A 14966-nucleotide genomic window follows, 5' to 3' on the forward strand; every position below is an offset into this window, starting at 1 on the left:
CCTATAGTGGCCAAAATCGATTTACAAAAGGGGGTGGTGATGAACAGAGTGTCTGAATTGAGCAGACCACTCTTACCCAGTCCAAAGATCAGGGCTTGATCCATCACCGTTATTTATCTCACTGCCCCATCCCAGCTCAGAACCTGGCTATATGCAAATCAGTCTGTCCCTGGCCCAGTGCATCATGGGAACAGGGCAGACTAAACTACCAAGCCAATTCTTTACCAGAAAGGAGCCAAGCTACCGGGGACCGGTTTCTGGCATTTCAGCCTCTTCGGCCCGGCTTGCTTGAATCCTGATGGAGCAGTGAGAAAGGGACTCATGTCTGAGTATACCCTGCCACACCTATAGTGGCCAAAATCGATTTACAAAAGGGGGTGGTGATGAACAGAGTGTCTGAATTGAGCAGACCACTCTTACCCAGTCCAAAGATCAGGGCTTGATCCATCACCGTTATTTATCTCACTGCCCCATCCCAGCTCTGAACCTGGCTATATGCAAATCAGTCTGTCCCTGGCCCAGTGCATCATGGGAACAGGGCAGACTAAACTACCAAGCCAATTCTTTACCAGAAAGGAGCCAAGCTACCGGGGACCGGTTTCTGGCATTTCAGCCTCTTCGGCCCGGCTTGCTTGAATCCTGATGGAGCAGTGAGAAAGGGACTCATGTCTGAGTATACCCTGCCACACCTATAGTGGCCAAAATCGATTTACAAAAGGGGGTGGTGATGAACAGAGTGTCTGAATTGAGCAGACCACTCTTACCCAGTCCAAAGATCAGGGCTTGATCCATCACCGTTATTTATCTCACTGCCCCATCCCAGCTCAGAACCTGGCTATATGCAAATCAGTCTGTCCCTGGCCCAGTGCATCATGGGAACAGGGCAGACTAAACTACCAAGCCAATTCTTTACCAGAAAGGAGCCAAGCTACCGGGGACCGGTTTCTGGCATTTCAGCCTCTTCGGCCCGGCTTGCTTGAATCCTGATGGAGCAGTGAGAAAGGGACTCATGTCTGAGTATACCCTGCCACACCTATAGTGGCCAAAATCGATTTACAAAAGGGGGTGGTGATGAACAGAGTGTCTGAATTGAGCAGACCACTCTTACCCAGTCCAAAGATCAGGGCTTGATCCATCACCGTTATTTATCTCACTGCCCCATCCCAGCTCAGAACCTGGCTATATGCAAATCAGTCTGTCCCTGGCCCAGTGCATCATGGGAACAGGGCAGACTAAACTACCAAGCCAATTCTTTACCAGAAAGGAGCCAAGCTACCGGGGACCGGTTTCTGGCATTTCAGCCTCTTCGGCCCGGCTTGCTTGAATCCTGATGGAGCAGTGAGAAAGGGACTCATGTCTGAGTATACCCTGCCACACCTATAGTGGCCAAAATCGATTTACAAAAGGGGGTGGTGATGAACAGAGTGTCTGAATTGAGCAGACCACTCTTACCCAGTCCAAAGATCAGGGCTTGATCCATCACCGTTATTTATCTCACTGCCCCATCCCAGCTCAGAACCTGGCTATATGCAAATCAGTCTGTCCCTGGCCCAGTGCATCATGGGAACAGGGCAGACTAAACTACCAAGCCAATTCTTTACCAGAAAGGAGCCAAGCTACCGGGGACCGGTTTCTGGCATTTCAGCCTCTTCGGCCCGGCTTGCTTGAATCCTGATGGAGCAGTGAGAAAGGGACTCATGTCTGAGTATACCCTGCCACACCTATAGTGGCCAAAATCGATTTACAAAAGGGGGTGGTGATGAACAGAGTGTCTGAATTGAGCAGACCACTCTTACCCAGTCCAAAGATCAGGGCTTGATCCATCACCGTTATTTATCTCACTGCCCCATCCCAGCTCAGAACCTGGCTATATGCAAATCAGTCTGTCCCTGGCCCAGTGCATCATGGGAACAGGGCAGACTAAACTACCAAGCCAATTCTTTACCAGAAAGGAGCCAAGCTACCGGGGACCGGTTTCTGGCATTTCAGCCTCTTCGGCCCGGCTTGCTTGAATCCTGATGGAGCAGTGAGAAAGGGACTCATGTCTGAGTATACCCTGCCACACCTATAGTGGCCAAAATCGATTTACAAAAGGGGGTGGTGATGAACAGAGTGTCTGAATTGAGCAGACCACTCTTACCCAGTCCAAAGATCAGGGCTTGATCCATCACCGTTATTTATCTCACTGCCCCATCCCAGCTCAGAACCTGGCTATATGCAAATCAGTCTGTCCCTGGCCCAGTGCATCATGGGAACAGGGCAGACTAAACTACCAAGCCAATTCTTTACCAGAAAGGAGCCAAGCTACCGGGGACCGGTTTCTGGCATTTCAGCCTCTTCGGCCCGGCTTGCTTGAATCCTGATGGAGCAGTGAGAAAGGGACTCATGTCTGAGTATACCCTGCCACACCTATAGTGGCCAAAATCGATTTACAAAAGGGGGTGGTGATGAACAGAGTGTCTGAATTGAGCAGACCACTCTTACCCAGTCCAAAGATCAGGGCTTGATCCATCACCGTTATTTATCTCACTGCCCCATCCCAGCTCAGAACCTGGCTATATGCAAATCAGTCTGTCCCTGGCCCAGTGCATCATGGGAACAGGGCAGACTAAACTACCAAGCCAATTCTTTACCAGAAAGGAGCCAAGCTACCGGGGACCGGTTTCTGGCATTTCAGCCTCTTCGGCCCGGCTTGCTTGAATCCTGATGGAGCAGTGAGAAAGGGACTCATGTCTGAGTATACCCTGCCACACCTATAGTGGCCAAAATCGATTTACAAAAGGGGGTGGTGATGAACAGAGTGTCTGAATTGAGCAGACCACTCTTACCCAGTCCAAAGATCAGGGCTTGATCCATCACCGTTATTTATCTCACTGCCCCATCCCAGCTCAGAACCTGGCTATATGCAAATCAGTCTGTCCCTGGCCCAGTGCATCATGGGAACAGGGCAGACTAAACTACCAAGCCAATTCTTTACCAGAAAGGAGCCAAGCTACCGGGGACCGGTTTCTGGCATTTCAGCCTCTTCGGCCCGGCTTGCTTGAATCCTGATGGAGCAGTGAGAAAGGGACTCATGTCTGAGTATACCCTGCCACACCTATAGTGGCCAAAATCGATTTACAAAAGGGGGTGGTGATGAACAGAGTGTCTGAATTGAGCAGACCACTCTTACCCAGTCCAAAGATCAGGGCTTGATCCATCACCGTTATTTATCTCACTGCCCCATCCCAGCTCAGAACCTGGCTATATGCAAATCAGTCTGTCCCTGGCCCAGTGCATCATGGGAACAGGGCAGACTAAACTACCAAGCCAATTCTTTACCAGAAAGGAGCCAAGCTACCGGGGACCGGTTTCTGGCATTTCAGCCTCTTCGGCCCGGCTTGCTTGAATCCTGATGGAGCAGTGAGAAAGGGACTCATGTCTGAGTATACCCTGCCACACCTATAGTGGCCAAAATCGATTTACAAAAGGGGGTGGTGATGAACAGAGTGTCTGAATTGAGCAGACCACTCTTACCCAGTCCAAAGATCAGGGCTTGATCCATCACCGTTATTTATCTCACTGCCCCATCCCAGCTCAGAACCTGGCTATATGCAAATCAGTCTGTCCCTGGCCCAGTGCATCATGGGAACAGGGCAGACTAAACTACCAAGCCAATTCTTTACCAGAAAGGAGCCAAGCTACCGGGGACCGGTTTCTGGCATTTCAGCCTCTTCGGCCCGGCTTGCTTGAATCCTGATGGAGCAGTGAGAAAGGGACTCATGTCTGAGTATACCCTGCCACACCTATAGTGGCCAAAATCGATTTACAAAAGGGGGTGGTGATGAACAGAGTGTCTGAATTGAGCAGACCACTCTTACCCAGTCCAAAGATCAGGGCTTGATCCATCACCGTTATTTATCTCACTGCCCCATCCCAGCTCAGAACCTGGCTATATGCAAATCAGTCTGTCCCTGGCCCAGTGCATCATGGGAACAGGGCAGACTAAACTACCAAGCCAATTCTTTACCAGAAAGGAGCCAAGCTACCGGGGACCGGTTTCTGGCATTTCAGCCTCTTCGGCCCGGCTTGCTTGAATCCTGATGGAGCAGTGAGAAAGGGACTCATGTCTGAGTATACCCTGCCACACCTATAGTGGCCAAAATCGATTTACAAAAGGGGGTGGTGATGAACAGAGTGTCTGAATTGAGCAGACCACTCTTACCCAGTCCAAAGATCAGGGCTTGATCCATCACCGTTATTTATCTCACTGCCCCATCCCAGCTCAGAACCTGGCTATATGCAAATCAGTCTGTCCCTGGCCCAGTGCATCATGGGAACAGGGCAGACTAAACTACCAAGCCAATTCTTTACCAGAAAGGAGCCAAGCTACCGGGGACCGGTTTCTGGCATTTCAGCCTCTTCGGCCCGGCTTGCTTGAATCCTGATGGAGCAGTGAGAAAGGGACTCATGTCTGAGTATACCCTGCCACACCTATAGTGGCCAAAATCGATTTACAAAAGGGGGTGGTGATGAACAGAGTGTCTGAATTGAGCAGACCACTCTTACCCAGTCCAAAGATCAGGGCTTGATCCATCACCGTTATTTATCTCACTGCCCCATCCCAGCTCAGAACCTGGCTATATGCAAATCAGTCTGTCCCTGGCCCAGTGCATCATGGGAACAGGGCAGACTAAACTACCAAGCCAATTCTTTACCAGAAAGGAGCCAAGCTACCGGGGACCGGTTTCTGGCATTTCAGCCTCTTCGGCCCGGCTTGCTTGAATCCTGATGGAGCAGTGAGAAAGGGACTCATGTCTGAGTATACCCTGCCACACCTATAGTGGCCAAAATCGATTTACAAAAGGGGGTGGTGATGAACAGAGTGTCTGAATTGAGCAGACCACTCTTACCCAGTCCAAAGATCAGGGCTTGATCCATCACCGTTATTTATCTCACTGCCCCATCCCAGCTCAGAACCTGGCTATATGCAAATCAGTCTGTCCCTGGCCCAGTGCATCATGGGAACAGGGCAGACTAAACTACCAAGCCAATTCTTTACCAGAAAGGAGCCAAGCTACCGGGGACCGGTTTCTGGCATTTCAGCCTCTTCGGCCCGGCTTGCTTGAATCCTGATGGAGCAGTGAGAAAGGGACTCATGTCTGAGTATACCCTGCCACACCTATAGTGGCCAAAATCGATTTACAAAAGGGGGTGGTGATGAACAGAGTGTCTGAATTGAGCAGACCACTCTTACCCAGTCCAAAGATCAGGGCTTGATCCATCACCGTTATTTATCTCACTGCCCCATCCCAGCTCAGAACCTGGCTATATGCAAATCAGTCTGTCCCTGGCCCAGTGCATCATGGGAACAGGGCAGACTAAACTACCAAGCCAATTCTTTACCAGAAAGGAGCCAAGCTACCGGGGACCGGTTTCTGGCATTTCAGCCTCTTCGGCCCGGCTTGCTTGAATCCTGATGGAGCAGTGAGAAAGGGACTCATGTCTGAGTATACCCTGCCACACCTATAGTGGCCAAAATCGATTTACAAAAGGGGGTGGTGATGAACAGAGTGTCTGAATTGAGCAGACCACTCTTACCCAGTCCAAAGATCAGGGCTTGATCCATCACCGTTATTTATCTCACTGCCCCATCCCAGCTCAGAACCTGGCTATATGCAAATCAGTCTGTCCCTGGCCCAGTGCATCATGGGAACAGGGCAGACTAAACTACCAAGCCAATTCTTTACCAGAAAGGAGCCAAGCTACCGGGGACCGGTTTCTGGCATTTCAGCCTCTTCGGCCCGGCTTGCTTGAATCCTGATGGAGCAGTGAGAAAGGGACTCATGTCTGAGTATACCCTGCCACACCTATAGTGGCCAAAATCGATTTACAAAAGGGGGTGGTGATGAACAGAGTGTCTGAATTGAGCAGACCACTCTTACCCAGTCCAAAGATCAGGGCTTGATCCATCACCGTTATTTATCTCACTGCCCCATCCCAGCTCAGAACCTGGCTATATGCAAATCAGTCTGTCCCTGGCCCAGTGCATCATGGGAACAGGGCAGACTAAACTACCAAGCCAATTCTTTACCAGAAAGGAGCCAAGCTACCGGGGACCGGTTTCTGGCATTTCAGCCTCTTCGGCCCGGCTTGCTTGAATCCTGATGGAGCAGTGAGAAAGGGACTCATGTCTGAGTATACCCTGCCACACCTATAGTGGCCAAAATCGATTTACAAAAGGGGGTGGTGATGAACAGAGTGTCTGAATTGAGCAGACCACTCTTACCCAGTCCAAAGATCAGGGCTTGATCCATCACCGTTATTTATCTCACTGCCCCATCCCAGCTCAGAACCTGGCTATATGCAAATCAGTCTGTCCCTGGCCCAGTGCATCATGGGAACAGGGCAGACTAAACTACCAAGCCAATTCTTTACCAGAAAGGAGCCAAGCTACCGGGGACCGGTTTCTGGCATTTCAGCCTCTTCGGCCCGGCTTGCTTGAATCCTGATGGAGCAGTGAGAAAGGGACTCATGTCTGAGTATACCCTGCCACACCTATAGTGGCCAAAATCGATTTACAAAAGGGGGTGGTGATGAACAGAGTGTCTGAATTGAGCAGACCACTCTTACCCAGTCCAAAGATCAGGGCTTGATCCATCACCGTTATTTATCTCACTGCCCCATCCCAGCTCAGAACCTGGCTATATGCAAATCAGTCTGTCCCTGGCCCAGTGCATCATGGGAACAGGGCAGACTAAACTACCAAGCCAATTCTTTACCAGAAAGGAGCCAAGCTACCGGGGACCGGTTTCTGGCATTTCAGCCTCTTCGGCCCGGCTTGCTTGAATCCTGATGGAGCAGTGAGAAAGGGACTCATGTCTGAGTATACCCTGCCACACCTATAGTGGCCAAAATCGATTTACAAAAGGGGGTGGTGATGAACAGAGTGTCTGAATTGAGCAGACCACTCTTACCCAGTCCAAAGATCAGGGCTTGATCCATCACCGTTATTTATCTCACTGCCCCATCCCAGCTCAGAACCTGGCTATATGCAAATCAGTCTGTCCCTGGCCCAGTGCATCATGGGAACAGGGCAGACTAAACTACCAAGCCAATTCTTTACCAGAAAGGAGCCAAGCTACCGGGGACCGGTTTCTGGCATTTCAGCCTCTTCGGCCCGGCTTGCTTGAATCCTGATGGAGCAGTGAGAAAGGGACTCATGTCTGAGTATACCCTGCCACACCTATAGTGGCCAAAATCGATTTACAAAAGGGGGTGGTGATGAACAGAGTGTCTGAATTGAGCAGACCACTCTTACCCAGTCCAAAGATCAGGGCTTGATCCATCACCGTTATTTATCTCACTGCCCCATCCCAGCTCAGAACCTGGCTATATGCAAATCAGTCTGTCCCTGGCCCAGTGCATCATGGGAACAGGGCAGACTAAACTACCAAGCCAATTCTTTACCAGAAAGGAGCCAAGCTACCGGGGACCGGTTTCTGGCATTTCAGCCTCTTCGGCCCGGCTTGCTTGAATCCTGATGGAGCAGTGAGAAAGGGACTCATGTCTGAGTATACCCTGCCACACCTATAGTGGCCAAAATCGATTTACAAAAGGGGGTGGTGATGAACAGAGTGTCTGAATTGAGCAGACCACTCTTACCCAGTCCAAAGATCAGGGCTTGATCCATCACCGTTATTTATCTCACTGCCCCATCCCAGCTCAGAACCTGGCTATATGCAAATCAGTCTGTCCCTGGCCCAGTGCATCATGGGAACAGGGCAGACTAAACTACCAAGCCAATTCTTTACCAGAAAGGAGCCAAGCTACCGGGGACCGGTTTCTGGCATTTCAGCCTCTTCGGCCCGGCTTGCTTGAATCCTGATGGAGCAGTGAGAAAGGGACTCATGTCTGAGTATACCCTGCCACACCTATAGTGGCCAAAATCGATTTACAAAAGGGGGTGGTGATGAACAGAGTGTCTGAATTGAGCAGACCACTCTTACCCAGTCCAAAGATCAGGGCTTGATCCATCACCGTTATTTATCTCACTGCCCCATCCCAGCTCAGAACCTGGCTATATGCAAATCAGTCTGTCCCTGGCCCAGTGCATCATGGGAACAGGGCAGACTAAACTACCAAGCCAATTCTTTACCAGAAAGGAGCCAAGCTACCGGGGACCGGTTTCTGGCATTTCAGCCTCTTCGGCCCGGCTTGCTTGAATCCTGATGGAGCAGTGAGAAAGGGACTCATGTCTGAGTATACCCTGCCACACCTATAGTGGCCAAAATCGATTTACAAAAGGGGGTGGTGATGAACAGAGTGTCTGAATTGAGCAGACCACTCTTACCCAGTCCAAAGATCAGGGCTTGATCCATCACCGTTATTTATCTCACTGCCCCATCCCAGCTCAGAACCTGGCTATATGCAAATCAGTCTGTCCCTGGCCCAGTGCATCATGGGAACAGGGCAGACTAAACTACCAAGCCAATTCTTTACCAGAAAGGAGCCAAGCTACCGGGGACCGGTTTCTGGCATTTCAGCCTCTTCGGCCCGGCTTGCTTGAATCCTGATGGAGCAGTGAGAAAGGGACTCATGTCTGAGTATACCCTGCCACACCTATAGTGGCCAAAATCGATTTACAAAAGGGGGTGGTGATGAACAGAGTGTCTGAATTGAGCAGACCACTCTTACCCAGTCCAAAGATCAGGGCTTGATCCATCACCGTTATTTATCTCACTGCCCCATCCCAGCTCAGAACCTGGCTATATGCAAATCAGTCTGTCCCTGGCCCAGTGCATCATGGGAACAGGGCAGACTAAACTACCAAGCCAATTCTTTACCAGAAAGGAGCCAAGCTACCGGGGACCGGTTTCTGGCATTTCAGCCTCTTCGGCCCGGCTTGCTTGAATCCTGATGGAGCAGTGAGAAAGGGACTCATGTCTGAGTATACCCTGCCACACCTATAGTGGCCAAAATCGATTTACAAAAGGGGGTGGTGATGAACAGAGTGTCTGAATTGAGCAGACCACTCTTACCCAGTCCAAAGATCAGGGCTTGATCCATCACCGTTATTTATCTCACTGCCCCATCCCAGCTCAGAACCTGGCTATATGCAAATCAGTCTGTCCCTGGCCCAGTGCATCATGGGGACAGCATGCCTGTGAAGAGTAAAATATACAGACTGTCTGATAAGGTGACGGCTCAGCATAACGGAGGAGTTCTCCAAGATGCTGGAGTTAGGGGCCATTGTGTCCTCAAACAGCACTTCATCCAGCTCATTATTGTTGGTCTCCAAGGCTGACCCTCCAAGTGTCACTCTAGAGTAGAGGTCTGTGTGGACTAGAGTGGTTTCAATGCAGTCACCAAGACTGGCGAATACCTCATAACCCAAAGCTGATGAGCTCATATGTCAGCTAGGAGCTGCCATGTACCTCAAGACTTTTATTTAACATCTGGGTACTGGTGGATTTCCTTGACTAAGGGGGCCAAAGAGAGGTCTGAATTTTCTACCTCAAAGGGAACTTCCAGTTCTGGGTAATGCCCTTTGGGTGAAGGACCCCTGCCCCTTCCCAGAAGTTGATCACCTAGGTCCAGACTCCAGATTAGGGAGCTGATTACGATGTCGTTCGGAAACAGTTCTGAACAATTTGGTCTCAGAATCTTTTCCGTATGAATCGGGTCCTGCGAGTCCAAATGGCCAATTAAGATTCTTCCCAACATCGTTTGGTCGGACTCGCATTGGCTTTAATGGGAGCCTGTGTTTCAAAGGAGAACACAGGCTCCCACTGAAACAAGCATTTGCAATGCAATAGGTCTCGCATTAGGAAAGTTTGAGCTATTGGCCCTGTAAATGGCAATTTTTTAAATTTATGTGTTGTTTTTGAAAATAGCTAAATTAATAGCTTTGTCATTTACAGTGCCAATAGTTATAACTTTCGCAAATGTGACACCTATTGCATTTGTAATGCAACATGTTTTGTATTTACGTGACTTAGATGTATTGATATTACAAATAACAATGGATTTTAATTTTTTTAAATAATTAATACTTAAATAAAAGTGATTGTAATTTATAATGGCATTAGCTTAAACTTTTGTAAATAACTTTTGTGAAGATTATGTTCAGTGTATTTTATTGTGACGAAAATCCAAGAACAGAAGTGAAATATTAACATCTTTTTGTGATATTTGTAATAAAGCTTGAAACATTTAGAGAACATATTTGTACCAGTGATGCTGTGGTGGTGCTGAGTGATGCAGTGGTGGTGCTGAGTGATGCGGTGGTTGCGCTGAATGATGCTGTGGTTGCGCCGAGTGATGCTGTGGTTGCGCTGAGTGATGCTGTGGTTACGCCAAGTGATGCTGTGGTTGCGCTGAGTGATGCTGTGGTTGCGCTGAGTGATGCTGTGGTTGCGCCGAGTGGTGCTGTGGTGGTGCCAAGTGGTGCTGTGGTGCTGCTGTGGTGGTGCTGAGTGGTGCTGTGGTGGTGCTGAGGTGGTGCTGAGTGGTGCTGTGGTGGTGCTGAGTGGTGCTGTGGTGGTGCTGAGGGAAAATGTGGTGGTACTGAGTGAGAATGTGATGGTGCTGAGTGATAATGTAGTGGTGCTGAGTGGTGCTGTGGTGGTGTTGAGGTGGTGCTGTGGTGGTGCTGAGTGGTGCTGTGGTGGTGCTGAATGATGCTGCGATGGTGCAGAGTGGTGCTGTGGTGGTGCTGAGTGATAATGTGGTGGTGCTAAGTGATGTTGTGGTGGTGCTGAGTGGTGCTGTGGTGTTGCTGGGTGGTGCTGTTGTGGTGCTGGGTGGTGCTAAGTGATAATGTGGTGGTGCTGTGGTGGTGCTGAGTGATAATGTGGTGGTGCTGTGGTGGTGCTTAGTGATAATGTGGTGGTGCTGAGTGATAATGTGGTGGTGCTGAGGGATGCTGGGGTAGCGCTGAGTGATGATGTGGTGATGCAGAGGGGAGAAAGGCACAAAAAACGAGTCTAACAGAGGGCAGAAGGGCACAAAAAACGAGTCCAACAGGGGGCAGAAAGGCACAACAAGAATTTCTTTTTGGAGTGGTTTTATTTGTTGTTTTTGAAGGTTATTTCAAAGTAGAATAAACCCTTGTGTTCAATTATCAGTCTCATTTTTACCATATATCTTCCCTTTTTGTGAGTTAAAAAAAAGTCCAAGAAATGCACGTTTAAGTTGCATGACTTAGGTATATTATTTGTTTCTGTGTGCAAGAAAGGACTCGCTGACAACGTAGACGCTGACCTTAGGCAGCAGTATGCGGGAAGTCAATCTGCAGCGGCTGAACATTAATCATTCAAAAATAAAATCGAAATTGCAGCTGCAAAGTAACATTACTGCTGGTGCCCGTTTTCATGAGTCGTCAATGCAGGGGAACTGCAGCTACTATAATTTATGATATCAATCAAAGGCATTGGTTTTATTGACAAAGCAGGCGGGAACCTGAGAAAAAAAAAAGTACAGACAGCAGAACCGTGATTCTCTCGAGTCCCATACACGCTGTGCATGCTTGAGGATTGTGGATGAGAGATGGCGGCTGCTCCCCAGCCTGCCCTTTTGGTACCTCTGGCACTGTCGTTGGGCCCGATTCACAGAATGAACTTAAGACTCAATCCTAAACTTACTACTATTTTGGTATTCACAGAATGCACTTACTACTTTTGGCATTCACAGAATGAACTTACTACTTTTGGTATTCACAGAAGTTAGGATTTTGTCTTAAGTCTGTCTTAAATCTGTCTTAAGTCTGTCTTAAGACAGATTTAAGACAAAATCCTAACTTCTGTGAATACCAAAAGTAGTAAATTCAATCTGTGAATTCCAAAAGTAGTAAATGCATTCTGTGAATACCAAAATAGTAGTAAGTTTAGGATTGAGTCTTAAGTTCATTCTGTGAATCGGGCCCTTTGTTACTACTGGTCTCATTGGTCATAGCAGTAACGAGGACCAGAGAGGTACAGGGTTTCTGGTGCCTTATGTTTACAGCACGAGCTGTTAGTACATAACGTGCTGTGCACTATCCTCCCATCTAGCGTTCTTTTAAAAATATTGCAAGTTGTTCTTGTGAAAAGTTTTACATTTTGGTTTTGGGAATGATTTATGATTACGTATAAGGAACTGGGTGTATGTATTAGCATGCACACTTCACCCGGACTCTTTTATCCGCCATCGGGGTCGGAGCTAAAATTCACGGATCTGTCTTTGAAACTGTTGCGACTGGAAAATCGGAGTTGACCACTACAACAAGGAAGGGAGCAAGATGATGGGAGAGAGTGGAAGAGGAATATAGGGAGAGGTAGAGGAAGAGATGTGGGATAGGAATAGTGAAAAAGAGGAAAAGACCAAAGTAAACAGAATGCACAGATAGATAAAACCTAGGGTAGATGCTCACAAGCCACGTTATTTTGACATAACATGATGTCTGCAGTATTATGGAAAACAAAAACTGCAGAGACTGCTCATCGTGACGGAAAAGAGATGGTTCATGATGTGTATTTGGGAGCGAGATTTTTTCTTTTCGGACCGAGTTGAGAGATGAGTTTGGAGTGTGATAAGAAATACTGGGGGGGGGGGGTTGGTAACAAGGCTTATAAACGCCAAGCACGTCAAGCAAACAAAATGAGCAAGCGGAAACATGAAGGAGCCAGCCATAGAAGGAAAATTACGGTTGAAAAGTACAGTACATTTACAGAAGGTGTACAGTGAAGGGACTTGCATTTGTCTCCCTGTCAAGGATATAATGGCCCAGGAAAGCTGCCTACCCCGTAAACAAGCGCGGATGACTGGAAGGGTGGGGAAAGGGGGGCCGCAGCACGAGGAAGTGGTGAGAGGGAGGATAAAGAAGGAACATGGTTAAACAAAAATAAAACAAGCAGGACTGCTAGTCCCATAATGCCTCTTAGTATTCCAATGCAAAGTGTTCAACAGGCACCAAAAAGTCAAACGGCAACTGTAATACACTGGTGTCCAAACTCACAATAAAAATGTAGCTCCGGAAATTCCAATGCCATGCGAACCACTTTTATGGATGCGCAAATTCCCCCCTGAACTCCGGACTCCGGCTCCAAGTTTATTCCATTTGAGAAAGAATGCAAGTTGAAACAAGCATTGGCCGCGATATCTGGTGGGGGAAGGGGATTGCGGTAGGAATGAAAGGCAAGGCTGGTCAGTGCTGAGTTAAATATACACATGCAGGCACAAATGGTATCAAAGGTCGAAAGCAACAGTAGACTGACAAACAAAATATGACTAATGCGTGATGTGAAACTCTGATGTTGACCCGTGAACAGCATGCAATGTCACCATCATAGACATAGAAAACATTTCATGTTTGCAATAAAAAAGCTACATACTGCGAAAAATGCACGGTAATGCATTCACCTATAATAACATGGGTATAGTTAGTGGCCACAAAAGTAAGTGAAAACAATAAATAACAAGCTCTTGGCATTGCTGTGGGGAAGGGGCGGCCGTGAAGTGTGAAGCAGTGGGCGGGGGAGGAGAAATGGGAGACACGGCCTGGCGGCCATGAAGTGTGAAGCAGTGGTCGGGGGAGCCCTTTGAAGTGCAGCTCTCGGAGGCAGGCGGCTCGGAGCGAGGGAAAAGCGTGTGCTTGTGTTCACGTGAACTGTCGGAAATCCGCCCGATGGTATGAGAACTTATTTTGCCCACTAAAATTCTCCCCTATCCATTCCTTGTGGAATGGGATAAACAAGCCCTAAAAAGGGGTGGTTGGGGAAAACATTGCATCCTTTGGCTGGCACCACATGGTCCTTGACACATTTTGCATGGTTGGGAAGAGGGGTACCCTGGGTACTACCACAGGCCCCAATCGGAAGTCTCCAGGCCACAACTGGCCCCCAAAGACAGATTCCGACAGCCGCTTTTTGTTGGGCAGACAGAATTGGAACGGCTGTCCTAATCAGTGATTTTAATCACTCGTTTGGAAAACATGTCCATAGAGCTGTACGATTAAGCTCCGAAAGACTCGGGCTGTCCGAATGCCTTTCGGGAAACCGATTCGGACTGCCCAAATGGTTTCCAGGCATCATAATCTGTTGTTGGGAAATGTGTAAGATTTGTTCTGAAACAAGGGTTCCAATTTGGTGTTTGCAATAATAAATCCCATTTGGAGCCTTTCCGAAAGACATCCTAATTGACCCCTTGGTTGGAGAACTTCAGTGCCGCTTATCTGGACCACATTCAGTTCTAGCTGAAAGGACCACCTGTGCCACCTCAGAGAAGTGCTTCAGGTTCTGCAGTGGGCATGCCTGACTATCAAGACCAGTAAGTGCCAGATAGGGACAGGTTCAGTGGTCTATGTGGGTCACCAAGTGGGAGGCAAGGTGCAGCCCTTCTTAGCCAAAAATTAAACCCTTCTGGCCTTGGAACCAGTGGTGGCTGGTGATCTTTGAAGCTGGTGGCCGTAAACATTGACTGAATGCCAGTGAGCAAAGAAATGCTGTACTTTAAGGTTTGTTCTTGAATCCTTAGACTGAGCTGGCAGGCCTTATATGAAGGGGTAGTATGTCTCACATTTTAGGAGCCAGGCCTAGAAGGCATAGCCGCTGGATCTGGCTTTTCGGATGCAGGGAACAGTGGTGAGCAGGAGGTTTGCTGGCTCAAAAAATCTGGTGGGGTTGTGAAAGCTATTGTTATGGTAGGTGGAACCTAAATTGTGTAGAGTTTTGTATGTCTCATACATAACTTGACCACTCCTTCCTGTCTTAAATGTTAAAAAATAATAATAATAACCTTGTCTTTAATACCCACCTCCACCACTCTGTGTCTTCCCTTCTCTCCATTCAGAAGAGAGAGGATGTGGTGCTACAGCCAGACGCAAGTCTTGCCCTTGACGAAAAATACAATAAAAAATATCAAACTGCAAAAGCAGCTCAAAAGAAACACAATTGAAGAATATAGAGAATAACCTAAAGAAATCAGACCCACAAAAAGTTCTTTGAGCG

Source organism: Lissotriton vulgaris, chromosome 1_1, assembly GCF_964263255.1.
Source record: "Lissotriton vulgaris chromosome 1_1, aLisVul1.2, whole genome shotgun sequence".
Classification (NCBI taxonomy): Eukaryota; Metazoa; Chordata; class Amphibia; order Caudata; family Salamandridae; genus Lissotriton; species Lissotriton vulgaris.